At 49.3% G+C, this 19,307-nt stretch overlaps 2 long non-coding RNA genes across 4 annotated transcripts in view; one reads left to right on the top strand and one right to left on the bottom strand.

Moving 5' to 3' along the window:
- The window catches only part of LOC106559436, a 28,878-nt gene extending 21,628 nt beyond the window's left edge, over positions 1–7,250 (bottom strand). For all 3 annotated transcript variants that reach the window (XR_005366131.1, XR_005366133.1, XR_005366132.1), the window contains exons 1-2: positions 7,115–7,250; positions 6,483–6,666 (exon numbers count right to left, since the gene is read on the bottom strand). This is a non-coding gene — a long non-coding RNA (uncharacterized LOC106559436). The remainder of the gene's footprint in view (positions 1–6,482; positions 6,667–7,114) is intronic.
- Positions 7,251–8,335: 1,085 nt separating this feature from the next.
- Positions 8,336–18,249, top strand: LOC111097778. The gene is made up of 3 exons (XR_005365241.1): positions 8,336–8,569; positions 8,967–9,095; positions 18,030–18,249. It is a non-coding gene; the product is annotated as an uncharacterized LOC111097778 (long non-coding RNA).
- The last annotated feature ends 1,058 nt before the right edge of the window (positions 18,250–19,307 follow it).

Here is a 19,307-nt window from a genome sequence, read left to right as displayed (position 1 = left end):
CCAGCAAATACTTCAGTTTGCACATATCTGCAATGATTTACCTACACAGACAGCTCCCTGAGGCCAAGGACCCTGCGCCTTTTGTTCATCACCAAGGCCTCAACACCCTGCAGAGCCAGACTCATTAGCTGAAAGATGTCCCGTCTCTCCCTCAGCTCCATCCATCAAAGACCAACAGATGTCCTGGGATCCCCCTGTTCCACCAAGGACCTCTCTACTTCCCTGGGCTCCAAACCTTTGTTTTTCATTTCATTAGGTTGGGAAAGAACAGTTCAGCTTTTTCCCAGGAATCCCAGCAATGTGCCCTAGTGGCCTAGGCAGCCCCTTCCCCAACAAGTGTGACTGGTGACCTCTGTGTGGCCACCGGCCAAGATCTTTGTTCTACAGGGGAAGTGCAGACAGGGTGCCCACGAGCAACAGGTCCCACCAAAGATGTGCAGCGCTGATTGCCTCTCCCCAGCCCGGCCAAGACGGAGGGAGGGCAAAAGGCCTGAGTGAGGCCTAGAGCGGCTCTGGTGCCCGCACCTGCTGGCTCCGGGCAGCCTGTAGGCCGCTGCTGCTCTCCGGGTCGTGACCCCGCCCTGTGGTCTGCTGGTGTCAGGCGGGTGGCTGAGCCATCTCACGTGTCGGCAGCAGGCCTCCACCCCGTCTTCACAGAAACGCAGCAGTGGCCACTAAACTAAACATTGGACAGAGGCAAGTTTCAGACGGTTCTGGAGGCCGAGCTTTCTCTCTGAGGAACGGTCCTTGCCAGAACTTTAGGCCCCAGTGAAGATTTCTGCTCAGGCGCAGGGGACAGGCCTCCACTGACCGTCTGGCTAAGAGAAACGCTTGGAGGTTGATGGCATTTCAGGTCAAGCGCCTCCCCGTGCTGGCTGGGGCAGAGGCTGATCTTGGCTACAAGAGTAGCCAGAGATAGTCCGCATCACACTTGCTGGGCGGAGAGGAGATTCCTGGGTCCTACCCGGATAATCCGATTAGCTGGTTCTGAACCTCTGGGAGGGGTGGGGGTGGGGGTCCATAAATCGCCCTAATTAATAAGCCCCCACCCTGCCCCCAGGGAATTCTTGTGCTCACTAAATCTTGCAAAGCTTTTCCTGACGGGTCCAATAGCAACAAATCCAACAGGAAGAGAAAACTCACTTCCGTCCCAGGGTCCAGATATGAGCAAAGCAAAAGAGTCACAATCATTAAGCCACCACCACCCGAGGGCAATGGTCGTGTATTTGTCTCCAGAAACCCAGTGCCTGGGCAGAGGGTGGTCTTGGCCCTTGGAGGAGGTTATAGAGGAAGGAGATGAGAAAAGAAGGGGGTCTCCGGTGGGACTATCGTACAAAGACATCAGCCTGTGGGGTCACAGCAAAGATGAAGATGGATGAGGGGCCCCACAGCAACATAAAATCACATGCCAGGGATGGATCTCAAAAATGTGACAGTGAAAGAAAGCATCACAGGAGGATAATACAGTAAGTTCCATTTATATGAATTTTTAAAAACCGATGGATGCAAAGAGCATATTGCACAGGAACGCAGACGTAAGCCCTAAGTCTGTAAAAAGCAGTGAAGGAATGATGGCTCTGGAATCCAGATGGGTCCCTTGCACTATCCCAGTGGGAGAGGGGACCACAGGGGACTTCAAAGGTACCTATTCAAAAAAAGAAAAAAAAAAAGGTACCGATTCATTTCTAGTTCTTGAACGGGGGGGGTGGGCGGACACTCAGATGTGGGTGCGTGTACCATCCTGCATAGATGATGTATGAAGGCTTTTAAACCTACAGATGAAACAACGAGCAGCATAAGTGTGACCATGGCTTGTTCATCAAATTCTGAAATACTGGAAAAGGCAGGCCCTTCTAGAATTTGTGGCAGGTATGGCTTGAGTGAATAAGAGGAAGTCCCATGGACCACGGGGACTGGGGATGTTTGGCACTTGTTACTACTTGAGCTCACCTCGGGGACAGGGAGGGGCAGGTGAGTGAGGTGCTGGGGAGCTGACTGGGAGAGAAGTTACAGCGTCCAGGCCACAGGCCTTGGGCTGACAGCCATGTCGCAGAGCCGGGTCCTGGAGAGAAGGGGGACATGCCAGGGTCAGCAAATCCAAAAGGGCCATGATGGGAAGGAGGAATTCAGACTGGAAGTCAAGCAAGTGGGACAAGAGGAGGGTACATGAGATGGGGCGTGATCTGAAGGAGCCAGCCTATAGGAATTCTCTGAGCTGGATTCGGGCCCCATCTGGTCTGTGGCAAACTTCTGGAAGTAGACCTGACGTGAAGGAGAATGTCAGCCCCAGAGGGGATGCCAGTGTACAGAGCCACAGGTGGCCAAGAGCAGCCCCCCTGAGGCAGAACCCAAGGTGGCCCCATGAACCATGACCCCTCACCCCCCCCCCCCCAGGGACATAAGCAGCCTTAGAAGAAAACTGTCCACTTTCTGGCTCAATGTAGAAATCCCTTCTCCATCCTGTCACAAATTCCCAAGCTCGGACCATTCTAGAGGCACAGGACCTCTGGAGGGTTCTGCCCCATTGTAAATAGTCACGCCTTCTTATGGAATCTTTTGTTCTGAGCTGCATTTCAGCCTCCTTGGCATCTTCCCCCCATCGTGTCCCCTGTGCTTTCAGGAGCTATGCAAAATTAGCCAAGTCCCTCTTGCACCCACTGGGTTAGCAGGACTGTGGGTCCTGGCCAGCAAGCAGAATGAGGTCCCACTAGGGGAATGGTGCAGTTGACGCAAGGATGTGCCAACCTGACTGCCTCTCAGAGCAGGACTTGCTGTGGTCAGCACACAGCCTCCAGCTCTCTGGGGTTGGCTGAGAGCTGCCTTACACCAAAACGACTGATCAGGGGCAGGTGTCTAAACGCTGGCCACTGCGTCCCCCACCGGCCACTTCAATGGGCCACATATGCCCGTGGGCTCGGCTTTGTGGGGCCTGCATCCCAGCATCAGCACCCTCCGTGTGCAACCCTGCTTCCGCTCCCTGACCTTCTGCTCCCTGACCTGCTTGCCAAACTCCAGCTCAGCACCTGCTTCCAGAAAGCCCTATCTGCCACAGAAAGGGAGTCTTTACAACAGATGGAACCAAAGAGGAGGTGGTGTTGGATGCTCAAGCAAAGAAAAAAAAGATGGTCTTTCCATTTTCAGATACCTGATTCTCTGCAGCCTTTGCTAAGAGTCTGGGGGTTCCCTAAGAGCTCCTTCAAAGGACACAGGAAAGGATTTTCTTCAGGAGAGAATCCTCTGCACCTCTCCAACCTAAGCGGCCTCCAGCGGATAGTTCAGAATGGGCCAGACTGCAAACATCTCAGCTCCCTGCCCCTGGGCAGGACTGGAAGAGCCATCACCCTCTATTTGTTGACGCCAGGACGGGATTTGCTAGCCCAAACCAGCAGAACCACCTGGCAGTTTCCACTCACTTGGAGAGGGTTTCCTTTCAAGTTCAGTTCCTTTCCCAGCCCTGGAATTCCCAAAAGCAGCAGCTTCCTGGTTCTCCCTCCTCTGGACCCATAGTACTGAGTGTTCTTGCCCCATTATATGCAATTAATTAGGCACCGCTGTAGGACAATTCCCAGGCTCCCGGCTGCTCAGCTCATTGACTTACCCTCTGAATTAGTATTTCCTACTGAAAAATAGCAACCAGCTAGGAGCTCCTTATCCAGGTTTGGGGTTTTTTTTGTTTGTTTTTTGTTTTTTGTTTTGTAGAAAGACGACTATGCCAGACTTCCTCCTAGCATGGCTATTGGGTTAAATTACAGGGCATGATTTCCAATCTTTTCTTTTTAAGTGACTTTTGCTATCATCGTCACTTGTTTTTATTATTAAAACAAGAGAAAGTCATTGTATTGGTTTCCTATTGCTGCTGAAACCAATTACTACAACCTCAGCAGCTTAAAACAATCCAAATTCATCATCTTATAGTTCGAAGGTCAGAAGTCCAAAGTGGCTCTCACAGGGCTAAAATCAAGGTGTCAGGAAGGCTCCCTTTCCTTTTTTTGGAGGCCCTAGAACAGAACCCCATTCTTACCCCTTCCAGCACTTCTGGGGGCCTGGCCCCCTGCCATCGACACTGGCAGGTGGAGTCTCTCCGGGCACCATTCTTCTGTGCCTGCTCCCCCTCCCCCATGTAAAGACGCCTGTGATTACACCGCGTCCCCTGGATTATCTAGGATAATCTCCCTTTCAGCTGATTAGCAACATCAACCTCACCTTAATTCCCTTTTGTCGTGTAATCTTACATACAGGCTCTGAGGATTAGGACGGGGACATCTTTGGAAGGTCATTATTCTGCCTACAACATACATGCTCATAGAAAATTGAGAAATACAAAGTATAAAGGAGAATATATAAATCACTTGCCATCCCGCTGCCCAGAGATAACCAACAGGTACAGGTCAGTGGATCTCCATCCAGTCCTCTGTTCAGAGCATGGCTTTTTGCTTAGCAAACTAGATTTAGGTAATACTATAGGGTCTAGTAACTTTCCTTAATGGTACGCATGTATTCCCATGCTATTTAGTATTTTGCTACATCTCATCTTTTAATGGCTTTCTAGGATTCTACTATGTAGATGTACTACAATTTATTTAACTTAGTTAATCCTCTGTTGTAAGGCACATACCTTATCTCTAAGTTTTCTTTATGCCTAGGAGCCCGGTGGTAAACATCCCTAAAGCTACATCTTTATATACGTTCTTAGGCTACATATCCTAAAGGTACCCCAGAGACTGGGTACCAGCCATAATATTTGTCCTGTAAAGTGGGATGTTTTTGAGACTGAAAAGGGGTAATCTTAAAAGTTAACAGTAACTAATAACTAAGAATAAGCCAGGACTGATGTGGGCGTGATCCCTTTGCCCACCTGGCCTCCCGAAACGTGGCAATGATTCACATTCCCAGCAGCAGCACCCAAGTATCCTAGCTGTAAGCCTTTGCCGAAATTGCCAGCCCCCCTTCCTGCCCCCAGTCGCGTCTTCCTAAAACTGAAACCACACAGAGGCAAATGCCATTCTAACTCTCAGGGGACAGGTGGCAGTGGAGGCCCGTTTCTGGAGGCAGGGAAAGGACGGCTAAGCCATGGCTGGCCCTCGTTGCCAATGATTTTACTTTAGGTGAGTCTATCGTGGCTTCTGATCCAGGTACAGGCTGGATTAGCTTCAAGGCAGTGGTGACCGGCCCCCCCTCCCTACACAAGGATGCAGGGACAGGTTCCCTGGATCCTGGAAGAGGCACCTTCCCACAGAGCCTTCCCCAGGCCCAGGCAGCTGTCCTCAGGGAGTCCGACAGCAAGACAGTATTACCTGAGCAAATTCACCTGACAAACTTGGCTGAGCAGGAGGCACTGACCCTGCAGAGCCAAGGATGAGAGCTTGAAGCTGCAGCCAATTCCCCACACAATGTTTCGGGGACCAAGTTACACTTTCTCATCAGAGAACCTCCTTTTGGATAGAACCCTCTGAAACCATCAACTGTCAAGAACACACTCAAATAGGGGCGCCTGGGTGGCTCAGGTCATGATCCCAGGGCCTTGGGATGGAGCCCCGCATTGGGCTCCTTGCTCAGTGGGAAGCTGCTCCCCCTGCTGTGCTCTCCTCTGTCTGACAAATAAATAGGATCTAAAAAAAAAAAAAAAAAAAAAAAAAGAACACACCCAAGTAAGGCAGCTGAAACCAGTAACCCAGAGGCCACTCAGCAGACGTTTGACTCATTCTTGTTGACTCATGTGCTGGAAAAGCAAACCCAAATGCACCCCGATAGCAATCTAGTTTGGGAGCAGTTTCACTTGTTAGCAACTGGCTATCGGCCTATAGAGAATGTAAGCCTTCAGATATCGGCCCCAGACCCCTAGGTTACCCTGCCGTGAAGACCCACACGGCCGGCTTCAGGCCTTTGCATCTGCAACTCCTTGCCTCCCTTGGATACCCACTGGCTCACTCCCACTCAGAGCTCTGCACAAATGTCACCTGCCCATAGAAGTTTTACCTGATGGATGATCCTATCAGAAATAGCCCCCCCAACCCCCCTGCCTGGTTTCCCTTCATCACACTTACCACTACTCTCCATTGTAGGGTACACTTAAGGGCCTCATTACCTGTCTCCCCGCGTTAAAATGCCAGGTGCCGGGGGATCCCTGGGTGGCTCAGCAATTTAGAGCCTGCCTTCAGCCCAGGGTGTGATCCTGGGGTCCCGGGATCGAGTCCCACGTCGGGCTCCCTGCCTGGAGCCTGCTTCTCCCTCTGCCTGTGTCTCTGCCTCTCTCTCTCTGCGTGTGTCTCTTGTGAATAAATAAATAAAATCTTTTAAAAAAAATAATGCCAGGTGCAGGATGGTGACATTTGCATTTACAGCCCAGGCCCCAAGTCTTAGGCCAGCGCCTGGCACATCGTAAGAACGCAATAAATACTTGTTGAAGGAGTGAATGAATCCTAAAGTTAGTGTTGAGGCAAACACAGAACAGCCGGCCTTTCACCGGGCAGATGGGGACTCACCTGAGTGGTATGTGGGAGCCAGGCGACGTCTCGAGGGGCTCTGGGGATAAGCTGGGGTGGAGAGAGAGCCAGGGTGTGTGGCTTGCGGCCCTGTGGTTGCAGACACCATAGGGGGAGGGGGGTCACGGCCAGGGGCTCCCTCCTGGTTTGACAGCCGCTCTCCTCAAGCGCTGACCTGGTAAAACTGGAAAAGTCTAGAAGCATCATTTGACTGATGGGAAACTGAGGTCCAGAGAGACTTAAGTGGCAGAGCTGGGGTTCACACTCAGGTCTATCTGACACCCCGTCGGCTCTTCTTTCTAAAATGCACCACCACCCCCCGGCAGTGGGAGGAGGGAGTCTCTGGGCAAAACTGCTCTGGAAAACCTTGACCAGCAGCTCCTCTGATGGTAGCAGAACAGACTCCAAACAATATTTCCTCTGAATTTTTACAATTCTCTATCAAATGACAACGCTGGACTTTGTATAACGGCGTTGTTCTGCAGAACTTTCTACAATAATGGAAATATTTCTATTTCTGCGCCGTCCCATATGGTAACCCCGAGTCACACGGGGCTGGTGGGCCTCTGTGGCTAGTGGGGCTGAGGAAGTGACTCCTAAGTTTTAAATGTGATGTCACTCAATCAACTTACATTTAAGTATGAATGGCCGTCTGTGGCTAGCGGCTACCGCTCCTGGACAGCACCATTCTAGAAACTTGTATAGAGAGGCCTTACTCTGGAATAGGAAGAGGAGGGGCAGGTGGGAGGGAGAGATGGGCGGAGGAGAGAGCTGGGGGGGGCGGGGAAAGAGACGCAGAGAGACACGCAGAGGGGGAGAGGGAAAGAAGGGGAGAGGGGGGAGAGGGGTGAGGGGGCGAGGGAATGAGGGGGAGAGGGGGCGAGGGAGAGAGGGAGTAAGGGGGAGAGGGAGAGAGGGGGTGAGAGGTAAGAGGGAAAGGGAGTGAGGGGGCGGGGGGAAGGGGGAGGGGAGAGGGGTGAGGGGGCAAGGGAGAGAGGGAGAAAGGGGGTGAGGGGGAGAGGGGGTGAGGAGAGGGGGTAAGGGGGAGAGGGAGAGAAGGGGAGGAGAGAGAGGGGTGAGGAGGTGAGGGAATGAGGGGGAGAGGGAAAGAGGGGGCAAGGGAGATAGGGAGAGAGGGGGTGAGGAGGAGAGGGGTAAGGGAATGAGGGGGAGAGGGGTGAAGCAATGAGAGGGAGAGGGTGACAGGGAGAGAGAGGGGGAGAGGGAGAGGGGGACAGGGGGAGAGAGGGGGAGAGGGAGAGGGGGACAGGGGGAGGGGGTAGAGAGGGAGAGGGGGAGGGGGGAAGAGGAGGAGGGGAGAGGGGGGCGAGGGGGAGAGGGAGAGAAGGGGAGAGGGAGAGAGAGGGGTGAGGAGGGGAGGGAATGAGGGGGAGACGCGAGCGCGCGGCCTGGCCGTAGTTCCCCGCCGCGGCCACGAGATGGCGCCCCTGCTCGCAGGCCGGGGGTGGGGGAGCGCGGCCGGCGCCCCGTGGCCCCCGCGGCGCCCCCTGCACCTTCGCGGCTCGCTCTCCCCACCTGCCCCCCCGCCCCCCGCCCCCGACTCCGCCCGCCTGGAGCCGGAGGCCCGCGGAGGACGTCGTGTGAGGCGGCCGCGGGGTCCGGGGCCGAGGGCTCTGAGCCCGCCGAGCTCGTCGCGCCCGAGGCCGGGGCGGGGGATGCACCCGGGGCCGCTCCGCAAGCCCCCGCGGGGGCGCTCCCAGCTCCGGGCCGGCCGAGCCGCCAGGGGGAGGGCAGCGTCGCGGGGCGCCCTCGTGCGGCGGCGGCCGCTCCTGCCCTGCGCCCTCCCGAGCAGCTCGGTGGGGGCGGGGGGGGGACCCCAGGGGCCCCGAGTGGGGTCCGGGCCACCTGTGCTCGCACGAGAGCCGAGCCTGGACGCAGGAAGGCGCCCACAGCAGCCCTGGCCCCCGAACCCGGTCCCTTCGGACCCAGCCCCTTGGCAGCCGTGACGCGAATCGCTACGGCCCCGAGGTCATCCGAGGTCAACCGAGGCAATAACCAGGAGCATCATTAATTCCTGAGGCCTCAGTGGCTCATTTATCTCTGATATGCACGGGCATCAAAGGAGGGTATTTATAGCTTGGAAACAAGCCTCCCATTCTTCCCCTGCTGTGATAAATAATAAAAAGCGCCCGGGCTCCTTCCTGGGCCATCTCTTTCCTGCTGGTCCCAACTGTCCCCGGACAAAAGCCAGCCCAGCGCTCCCCCCTCTCTCTACTCCTGCTCTTCCCTCTTGAAGGACCGGGCCACAAACCCGGCCCTGCCACTTACTAGCTGTGTGACTAGGGCAAGTGACTTAACCTTAACCTAGGCCTCAGTTTCCCGGTCTGTGAAATAGGGCTGATAAGAGCATCTAAGGCTGGCCTGTGAGAACTACACGACCCAAAATGCTCAGCACAGAGCCTGGTACAAAATAATGCCAGCGGCCTTCGTCAGTACCTCAAAATCCTTATTTTATCCTACCAGGACTTGTAGCTGGTGTGCACCCTGTATCTTTCACGTTCCACGGTGGCCTGTAAGAGATGAGTGAGGACGCATGGAGCCCCCACTGGAACCCGGGACTGCCCAGCTGTACCAGGAATCGGATCATTGTAGGTCTGTATGCAGGGGAGGCGGCCGGGGGCAGGGGGGATCTTCAGCCTTAAGGAGGCTGTGAGCTGGGCCCAGGTCAGTTTCTCAACCTCTGCACTCTTGACGTTTTGGTCCAGGTGACGCTTTGTCGGGAGGTGTCATCCTGTGCGTTTCAGAATGTTTAGCAGCATCTCAGGCCCCCACTCACTAGGTGCCAGTAGCAGCCTGCTAGTCGTGACAGTCAAAACTGTCTCTGGACATCCCCGCATGTCCCCTGGGAGGCAAAACTGCCCTGGGTCGAGAACCTTTGGTCTCGGCAGATGGGGGGAGTGCGGAGACCTCCCCGCAGGTACCTGGTAGAGCTAAGGTGACGAGGCAGGAACGAACGGAGAAGAGACTCTCCTGCCAGACCCTCAGGGTTGAGCACAGAGGTGAGCCCTCCGAGAGGAACACCGCCACGGCCTTCCCCAGGAAGAGTGTGCCCTGCTTGGATGTGCACCTCCGGGTGGCCCCCGGCCACAGGTCAAACACATAACCCTGCCCGGCCCAGGTGCCCTGGCTGAGGAACAGTGCCCCGGAGCCCCCACGGGGCAGACCTCGGGTCAACACTCATCTTCGGGCCAAGGACCCCCCGAGTGCGGATCCCTGCGCTGCTCCTCACTCACCGGGCGACCTCTCTGGGCCTTAGGATCCGCATCTGTTAAATGAAGGCATTAAGAGCATTTACCTCTTAGGGTCATTATGGGGATTCAGTGACTTAACATATGTAAAGTGCTTAGCACAGAGTCTGGCACATGGCAAGTAGGAAGTAAGTATTCGTTAAATAAGTCAAAACCCAAAAGGCAGAGGCCACAGACCAGGGGACTCAGGCTTCTTTAAGTCAGAAGTTGCCCCTGCTGTGACCTCGGCCCGGAAGGTGTGTTTCCACGGGCCCCTGGGCATCTGCGCCAGGGGTTAGGGGCTGCGTGCATGCGGATCTCCGGGGATCCCCCCTACAGAGCTCGTTGCTCTTAAAGTCAACCTCCTTCGCCCAGACAGAAAATTCAGCGCAGGGGGCTTCGGAACTTCCCATTCGACAGCCCCTGGGGACTTCTTTGATTTTCCGTGTGTTGGGAGGAAAGCCTTTCCCTCTACCAACTTAGGTCTGAGGGGTGGGAGTAGAGACCAGATTAATAGGACAAAGGCCAAGTGCGTCACACACTAGTGCGGGAGCACCGAGTAATGGGTAACTCACTGGAAAACCAGAGGTAGAGGTGTATATACCAGTTTAACCAAAGGAGGGGCGGTGGTCAGGGCTTCAAGGGATGGAAGGTTCGATGAGGAATGTATACACAGTTTCTCCAGGAATGTCCCTGTGCCCCATATCCCTGCCTCCCTGACGGAGGCTTCCCTGGAGGGCTGGGGGTAGGGTGGGCAGCTGGTCTCCTAAAGCTCTATGCTAAGGGGAGTCCAGACGAGGCTTCTATGCATCTGCTGTTGGGTTGTGGGTCCCTTCCTGGGAAGTACCTGTGGAGGGAGAAGGCGTGAGGGAAGGAATCGGGGTGAGTGGATGTGGCCTTTTGGGAGCCCTAACACTTCTGCTTAGCAGGGGAGGCAAAACCCAAGTCAGGAGGCCTCCCCGACACAAGCTGGACAAGCCCCCCAGCGTTGCCAACTGCGGTGTGCTAGTGACCCATGGCTGTGTAACAAACTACCCTAAAACATCTATCTCGGCTTAAACAATAAACATTTATCATCTCTAACAGTATCTAAGAGTCAGGAACTTGGAAGCAGCTAAGCTGGGTGGTTCCGGCTCAAGGCCTCTCACGAGGTCGCGATCCATGTGTTGAATGGGGTTGCCGTCAGCCCAAGGCTTGGCTGGGGCTGTAGGGTCCGCATCTGAGAGGCCTCCTCTCACAGCTGTTGGCGGGGAACCTCAGTCGCCACGGCACGGACTGTGATAGGGCTGCTTGTGTGACTGCTATGAGGTGGCACTAGCTTCCCTCTGAGTGAGCAGCCCAAGACAGAAGCTAATGCAGAAGTCATAATGTCTTTACTGGGCGAGGCTTAAAGGCATGTTCGGTCACTGCCATTGTCTTGATGCCCATACAGGTCAGCCCTGATATAATGTGGGACACTACACGAGGCCAGGAAAACCAGGAGGTGGGGGGCATTGGGCACCATCTTGGAGGCTCTCTGAAACACTGTCCCAGAAGAATGTTCACCTGGGCGCTGGCCCAGGTGTCAGCCCAGCTCAGGTACACCCTTGTAGAAGACTCTCAGACAAAAATCCATCCCTCTGGAGTGGGATTTGGGGCTCCTACCCACTGCCCCAAGCATACCCACTCAGAATTGGGTCATGAGTCGTCCCCATGAGTCATCCCCATGGCAAAGGCTACAGGCAAGACACCAGGTGGGAGAAGCACAGGGTTCATGGGCCCTTCTCTCAGTCAAGACCAAGAAATAAAACCTTCATACAAAAATAATAATTAAAAAAACAATAACAACAGCAGCAACAGTAATAGGGAAACATGCAATTTTTTAACTATAAGATATTGGCCCAAGATTATAGAGGAACAGACATAATGGGGCTGAGGCAGTTCTGCAGGCTTCAGGGACATGAGTTAAGTCCTATCACCCAAGACCCTTCCTGAGTTCCAAGTCCAGATATGGGAAACTACTGTTAGCTTCGCGCCGTTTCCTGCTAGCTCGTGCCTCCCAGCCATTGCATATGCTCTTCCCTCCGGCAGGAATACCTTTCCCTCAATCTTCCTCTTCTTGGTCACTGTTTATCCTTTCAGACTCGGCTCAAGGAGCACTGCCTCCAATAAGCCATTCCCAATCCCTCATCTGATGAAGCTGTCCTCTTCTGTGGTCTCAAAGCATCCTCACCTCCCACAGATCTCTACCGTGTTTGACCCCACTCACCGCTTGCTCCCCCACTAGACTTGAATCTTCTTGAGGGCAAGGCAACAGTGTCAGATTCATATTGTATGGTGCCCAGCCCAGTGCCTGGTGCATACTCCCACTAAATATATGTTTGTAAAAGGAAAGGAGGGTGGGCAAGAGGGAGAGAGAGGAGGAGGATAGGCTCAGGAGACAGCAGTAATGCATCACCTTTCTTTCTCCCCTTCATTCCCAAGAGTGGGGCTTCAAGCAAAACAAACCACTGTCCTCTGCCCCTCCACAGCCCAACCACAGTACACTGGAGAGTTCTAGTCTCTATCATACAACACACTGTTTGAGAAATAGCTTTCAGTATTAAAGGTGCTCAAAAAAAGGGGGTGGGGGAGGAGCTGCAGGAGTATTTGTCCTCAGGATATCTTGACTTTACTAGAGGAGTGTGGGGCTATCCACAGGTTGAAACCACTCCATGGTGACAATCTCTGTGACCCAGCGGGTTCCCTGAGAGCAGCCAACAGTGCTGACCGGAGGTGAATGTCTGTGATTAAGTGACTCAAGGCCATAACAGGGTGACTCTAGAATGAGATCAACTGTTGGAGAGAATTACAGGGGACTGAAGGTTTGGGGACACGTGACGTCCCTTGGAGTAGCCCAAGGCCACTGTCTGGGCCCATTCTGCCTAGATCCCTAAGTGAGAGCTCTCCCTGCCACCTCTGGGCATGCGTTAGCCTTCTGGTTATTCATAGCTACTCACTCACATGCTGTTTCCACATGCATCAAGTTAATATTTTAAATATTAACTGTTTTGTTTTGGTTTTCTGTTTTCTGAAAACTCATGTACTGAGAATGAATTAGTCATACTTCTTGGTTCAAGGCACATCAACTTTATTAGCATATGCAGGTCTCACTTTTATTTTACTTTTTCCCCCTTCCCCTCTGTCCCACCCCCAGCCTCATTTTCTTCCTCTTAACCATTGCTAAGATCCTGTGTGTCCTGCTAATCCGTATTCCTATTTGCATCCAGATCCAGTATTGGTATTATTTTGTACATATTTTTAAAAAATAAGCTGAAGTGGTCAGCATGTATGATATATATATATATCATTCTCTTCTACTCTTGTCCGGTCAAGATGATGAGATTTTGAGATGGCTCCAAGTTGATATGAGTCAAGATGGACCAGAGCATTTCTTTCATCTGCTGAATAGTACTCATCATTTCATATAACATTTTATTTATCTGCTTTCCTATTAATGAACTTCTAGGTGTTTCCAAATCCTATTACATATTCACATGTGTCTCTTTGGGGGCTTGGACAAGAGTTTCTTTAGGCTCAGCATCCAGGAGAGCTGGGTTGTAGGACCTACCTGTAGTGTTTCACTTAACGCTTCCAAACTGTTTCCCAGAAAGTCACAGCAGTTAACATTCCCATGAGACTTTGTTGTCCTCCATCTTTGGCAGCACTTGATATTATCCAACTTTTTAAAATTTGACAATCTGATGTGTATAAGGCCTATATCTACATCTTAACCAAATTTTCCCTTTCCATCCCCATCTGTTGTGTCCACCATTCAGTGTCAGGCTGTTCTGTTCTCACTTCCTCAGAAAGGGATGTAATGGCCAAAAGCAGAAGATGAGGAGGAGGCACAAGTGTTTGCTTCTGGCTTTTGAGTTTCAAAATCCTAGACTCTTGGAGGGCCAGAAAGGATTCACAGCACAGAAAAGTGATTTCAGGGAAAAACATCACAAAAGGGAGAGGAAAAGAAGGTACCCCCTTGAACAGCCCCACTTGAAAAACAGGGGGTGAGCTGGGTGAGGAGTGTTGAAAGGCAAGTTCCTACCACTTGCAGACCAGAACACTGATAGCTGAGACAGGTACCCTAAACACAGGAAGTGAGCCAGGTTTCAGGACAGCAGCGCGTGGCAGGGACGGTTTCCCTGGATGCCACCTTCTCCCAACACTTCTCAACTCTGGCTGCAATATGGAGGTCTATCCTCATGTTGCCGGGTCTTTCCATTTTTTCAAGAGAATCTAAAATCAAATTTTTTGTGTGGAAGCTCCCCTTTAAAAAAAATGTTACTATAGAAAACTTCAAACATATTTAAAAATAAACAAAATAGTTTAATGAACTTCCTTGTACTCACCACTGAGTTTCCCTAATTATGGACTCACGGACAATTTTGTTTCATCTATAACCCCACCCACTTCCCCCTATCTTCAATTATTTTGAAGTAAGTCCCAGACACACCATTTTCCTTGTAAAGATAAGGACTCATTTCTAAATATAACACAGTATCATAACTAAACAAACCCCGATAATTTCAGATCAAGTAGCCTGTCAGTGTTAAATTTTACTTTTCTCGTGAGCGTCATGTTTATTTTATATTACTTTATTTTCTACAGTTTGTTAGAAACAGGATCCAAAGTACATGCATTGCAAGCAATTGGTGCTTTTAAGTTTCTTTTAATCTACAGGTTGATCCCCATCTTTTTGTCCCTTGCAACGCATTTGTTAAAGCCAGATCTTTTGTCACATGATTTCCTACAGTCTGGATTTTCCTGGTGTCATTTAACATGCTTCTCTGTTTTCTGCATTTGCTGGTAACTGGTAGTTGGATCTAAAAGCTAAAGCTCTACTTCAAAAAAAAAAAAAAATGTTCACAATCTTTTCAAAAGAATCTTTAAATACCCTCTGAGCCAGACAAAATACCTGCTGGACTGGATTTGACCTGCATGCTACTAATTTGCTTCCTCTGGCTTAGATGTTAATGATCATGAACAAAAGGATTCAGGGACCTCTATCCTGAGCTGAGCCCCAAGGAAAGAGCAAAATCTCAAATTAATGTGTAGGATCTGAGAGCAGGAGGCCATGTGCCTCACTTTCCAGAGAGAATCCAAGTCAAGGAGGTAGTAAAACTCAGGAGAAGGGAGGAGCGCGTACAGCTTGTTGAGGCCTGGCAGAGGGATTTTGCAGGCACTCAAGAGCAGCCCAGAGGTAGAGAGATGCCCAGTCCTGAGGGACCCTGCATCTCCATAGCAACCAAGGAGCATCTGCCCTGCTCCACCCCCATGCCACGGGAAGTCCTCCAGAACCACACAACCCAAAGGGGGTGGGGGGCAGATTCCAAATAGCTAGGCTGAAGATCAGGACTCCTTGATTGGAATGGGAGCCTGTATTAGACGTCCAGTTGTATTAAGGAAAACAGAAGTTTAGGTCTCTTCATCACTTGCGTTTACCGACTGAGATTTGTACCCACTACACATGGGAGTCTCTGGGGACTCATTAAAAACCCCCTTGCAAAAAAAAAAAAAAAAAAAAATCCCCCTTGCAGCACACCACAGAGCCGTGCATTTGGGGGTGGGTGGGCTCTTTCCTGAGAATTGGACAGAGAAGAAGAACCCTCAGAGGGCATTATTGATTCTGGAAATCTTCTTTTCCTTCTGTTGGATTTTGATGGAAATATTCATCTAACTTTCTGGATTTTGTCTTTTTTTTAAAAAACATTTGAGCGCACTTCATAATTAATTTACTAATGGATTGTATTTTTCAGTCTGAACTGAGGTTCTTGTTTTTAGTAGAAGAATTATGACTCCATTCACTTACCATTATGTTTAGTCATTTCCTGGGTTCATATTTTGTTTCAATTTTTATATTTCCTTGCCTCTTTTCCATTATGTCCTTTGTTTATTTGTACCTTGCAAGTAAGTATGTATGCTAAGTCATATTTTTTTTCAGCAGTAATGGGCAATTAACTTAATAAAAAAAAAATCAAACTTGAGATCAGATTCGCAGTTACCAGAGGTTGGGGTGCAGGGGTGGGGGATTTGGAGGAAGGTGGTCAAAAGGTACAAACTTCCAGTCATAAGAGAAATAAGTACTAGGGATGTAATGTACAACATGATGACAAGAGCTAACAATGCCGTAAGGTATACAAGAAAGTTGTTAAGAGGGTAAATCCCAAGAGTTCTCATTGCCAGGAGAAAATGGTTTTCCTTTTTTTCTTCTTTTCTTTTTATTGTATTTCTATGAGGATGGATGTTAGCTGAACCTATTGTGGCAATCATTTGGCAATATGCCCATCAAACCATCATGCTACATACCTTAAGTTTATAGTGATGTATGTCAATTATTTCTCAATAAAACTGGGGGGAAAAAGACACGAGAAAGATTTCCATTCCTTTATGGCTACTTTTTAAAAAATTTTTTTAAAAATTTAAAAAAGATTTTATTTATTCATGAGAAACAGAGAGAGAGAGGCAGAGACAGAGGGAGAAGCAGGATTCATGTAGGGAGCCTGATGTGGGACTTGATCCAGGGACTGCGGGATCATGCCCTGAGCCAAAGGCAGACACCCAACCGCTGAGCCACGCAGGCATCCCATGACTACTTTTTTTAAAAAACAGATTTTATTTGAGAGAGAGCAGGAGGGAGACGGTGAGGGAGAGAATCTGAAGCAGACTCCATGCTGAGCATAGAGCCCTATGTGGGGCTCAATCCCACAATTGTGAGATCATGACCTAAGCTGAAACCAAGAGTCAGATGCTTATCCCACTGAGCCACCCAGGCGCTCCCTTAAGTTAGTTGACTGATGTGTGTTTTGACCATTACTTAGAGTGCTTTATCATGCACTTTCCCAGTGTATGTATATCTTTTCCTCATAGTAACTAATCTCTCTCAAGGCCAGTTAATTAAATGTCGTAAGATTTGTGGCAGCTTAAGTTTGGATCCAGGATCATAGGAAGTTTGTACATCACAGGTAGATAAAGACGTGAAGTTAAAAGTTTTGTTTCCCAGAAATCTATATTCTCCAGATCTATCTAGGAAATCAGATGAATATGCATTAAACTACATGATCATATGGTTTACATTCTTCCATCTGGTCCAAAGAATGGTGTCTGTCCAATCTCTTGCTAAAACATGATACATCGTATTATGCTATTCTCTAGATCTACTAATTTAGTAATTCCGTTAAAATGAAAAATTTGGCTAGTTGGGTATCCATTCATTTATTTCTTCATCCAATTATAATTTCTAAAGATAACCAATAAGAAAAACAAAAACCACTTTTCCATATTTAGTACTAGCAACACTCAGAATTTTTAACTCTCTTCTGTGACGGTTTTTGTTTTTTGTTGTTGTTGGTTTTGTCTTGGTTTTGGTTTTCTGCTTTTCACCACCTACCAAATAAAAGCAAAAAATACTCAAAAGAATGAGAAAGATCATCAGAAAGACCATCATATAATGGAAAGGATATGCTTAATAGTAAAGTGCTAGGGACAGTGAGCATATATGACCTCAATGTATAGTTACAAAATAAGCAAAAATGGGCATAAAAACAAGGAAATTTCATTCCAGAAAACACCATTGTCCTAAGAGATTTTGCTGTCCTATCCTCAGTTAGGCTTGAATTCAATTGCACAATAATAGAAATGTAAACATGGCAGCTGAAGACAATGGAATATTTCCCCCAAGTAACAAGATGTCTGGCACAAAACCTCCAGGGCCAATGCAAAGCCTGTGGAAGTTACCAAGTATCCAGGCTCCTCCTAACTTCATGCTTTGCTGCAGTGTGCTGTTCTTGACCTTGAAGTGTAGAGAAAGATTATTTTCAGCTAAAGGCAATTAAGAAGTAAATACAAGAAACGTCCTCTGCACCACTCTACTTAAAATGAATCCAGACTTAACTTTCTAAACCACCCAGTCTAAGTCAATAGCCATTTACAAAAGGCCCACAGTGTGCCTGGAATTGGGAAAGTCCGGGTAGACCAGGCATGGTTTCCACTTTGGGGAATGTGGCAGAGACTGCTAGCTGCCCACCCACTATCTAGTCTCCCCTAGTCTCCCCTAGTAAACAGATGGTTTTGATTTCGTTCGGGGTAGTAATGCACTCAGCTAAAGGATGGCATTTCCCAGCTTTCCTTGTAGTTAGGACTGGTCATATGACCTCTGGCCAAAAAAAAATGGAAATGGAAATGCAGAGCTTCCAGGAAGATTTTTTTTCCAGGAAGATTTCCAGAGTGTTGCTTCAGCTGGAGGTGAGGTTTCATCCTTTTCCCTTTTTAATTCCTGTTCCAGGAATACAGATATGGTAGCTGAGCTCCAGCAGTCAATTCTGAGACTGGCAGAGAAGAAAGAGTGAAGAAATGGGAGTGCCTGATGACTCTGTGAAGCCACGATTCCAGCCCTGGACTGCCAGATGTCTTAGAATCCTTAGCTATTTAAATTACTGTTATTAGAATTTTGTGCTGTGGGCAACCAACCCAAATCCTACATAGTATAAAGATGTTCAATGAGATCCATCTGCCTTTCTTTCTACTCCCTCTTTGACTTCTCTGCTTGCTTACAGTTGGACCTCTACCTCGTTGTGTAGGTGACATACCATTTCTCCATATCTCTGGCCTGTCATACCAGCTATTATCTTACCTATTTCAGTAACTTGTAAGTTGTTTGAGTGGTACCCTGCTAAGCTCTGCCTGGAACCCTAGTAACTATATCCATGGATGTTCCTCAGCCCTTAGTTTGGACCTCAAGGCTATCCCAGCTGAGAAAAAGTATCTTGAGATAGAATCAACAGACAACTTGTACTATGTCGGATTTCCAACTGTCCACATCAGTTGCCCATATGGTCTCATATATCAATCAGGCCACAAACATCCTCCCAACTAGTTCAAAAAGATCAGAAATGTACATGCTAAGTTCTCTGGCTACAATAAAATGAAATATAAAGCGACTACCAAAACAAATAAAAAATAAACCAACTACTTGGAAATTTAAAAATTCATACTAAATCAATAATTGAATTGGAAAGGAGCTCAAGAACACAAAAGGAGTTTATTCAGAAAACGATAATGATTGAAATAGGCCACAGTAATCTCTGTGGAGTGTGTCCAACAGCAGTACTTTCAGGAAATTTTATGATTTAAAGTGTTCTCTGTTTTGGTGGTTGATAAAAAGAGAACATTTTATAAATAATTCAACTGAAGATATTAGAAAAGAATAGGAAGACAAGCCAAACTAAAGAGGAAAAAGAATAGGGGCCCCTGGGCGATTCAGTCAGTTAAGTGTCTGACTCTTAGTTTTGGCTCAGGTCAGGATCTCAGGGTCTTGGGAAGGAGCCCTGCACTGGCCCCCAGTTGGGCGTCCACCTCAGCCTCCAGCTCTGCACTTAGTGCAGTCTACTTGGGATTTTCTCCCTCTCCTTCTGCCCCCCTCTCCACTCCCATGCATGCTCTATCTCTCTAAGACAAATAAACAAAAATCTTTTAAAAAAATAAAGAGGAAAAAATATGATAAAAATAGAGGAGATAATTCTGAAAGTGGAAAATAATTTCATAGGCTCAATAAATAAAACCA

This window comes from Canis lupus, chromosome 10, assembly GCF_011100685.1.
Source record: "Canis lupus familiaris isolate Mischka breed German Shepherd chromosome 10, alternate assembly UU_Cfam_GSD_1.0, whole genome shotgun sequence".
NCBI lineage: Eukaryota > Metazoa > Chordata > Mammalia > Carnivora > Canidae > Canis > Canis lupus.
The sequence above is the reverse complement of the archived record's forward strand: the minus strand, read 5'-3'. Positions and strand labels throughout refer to the sequence as shown.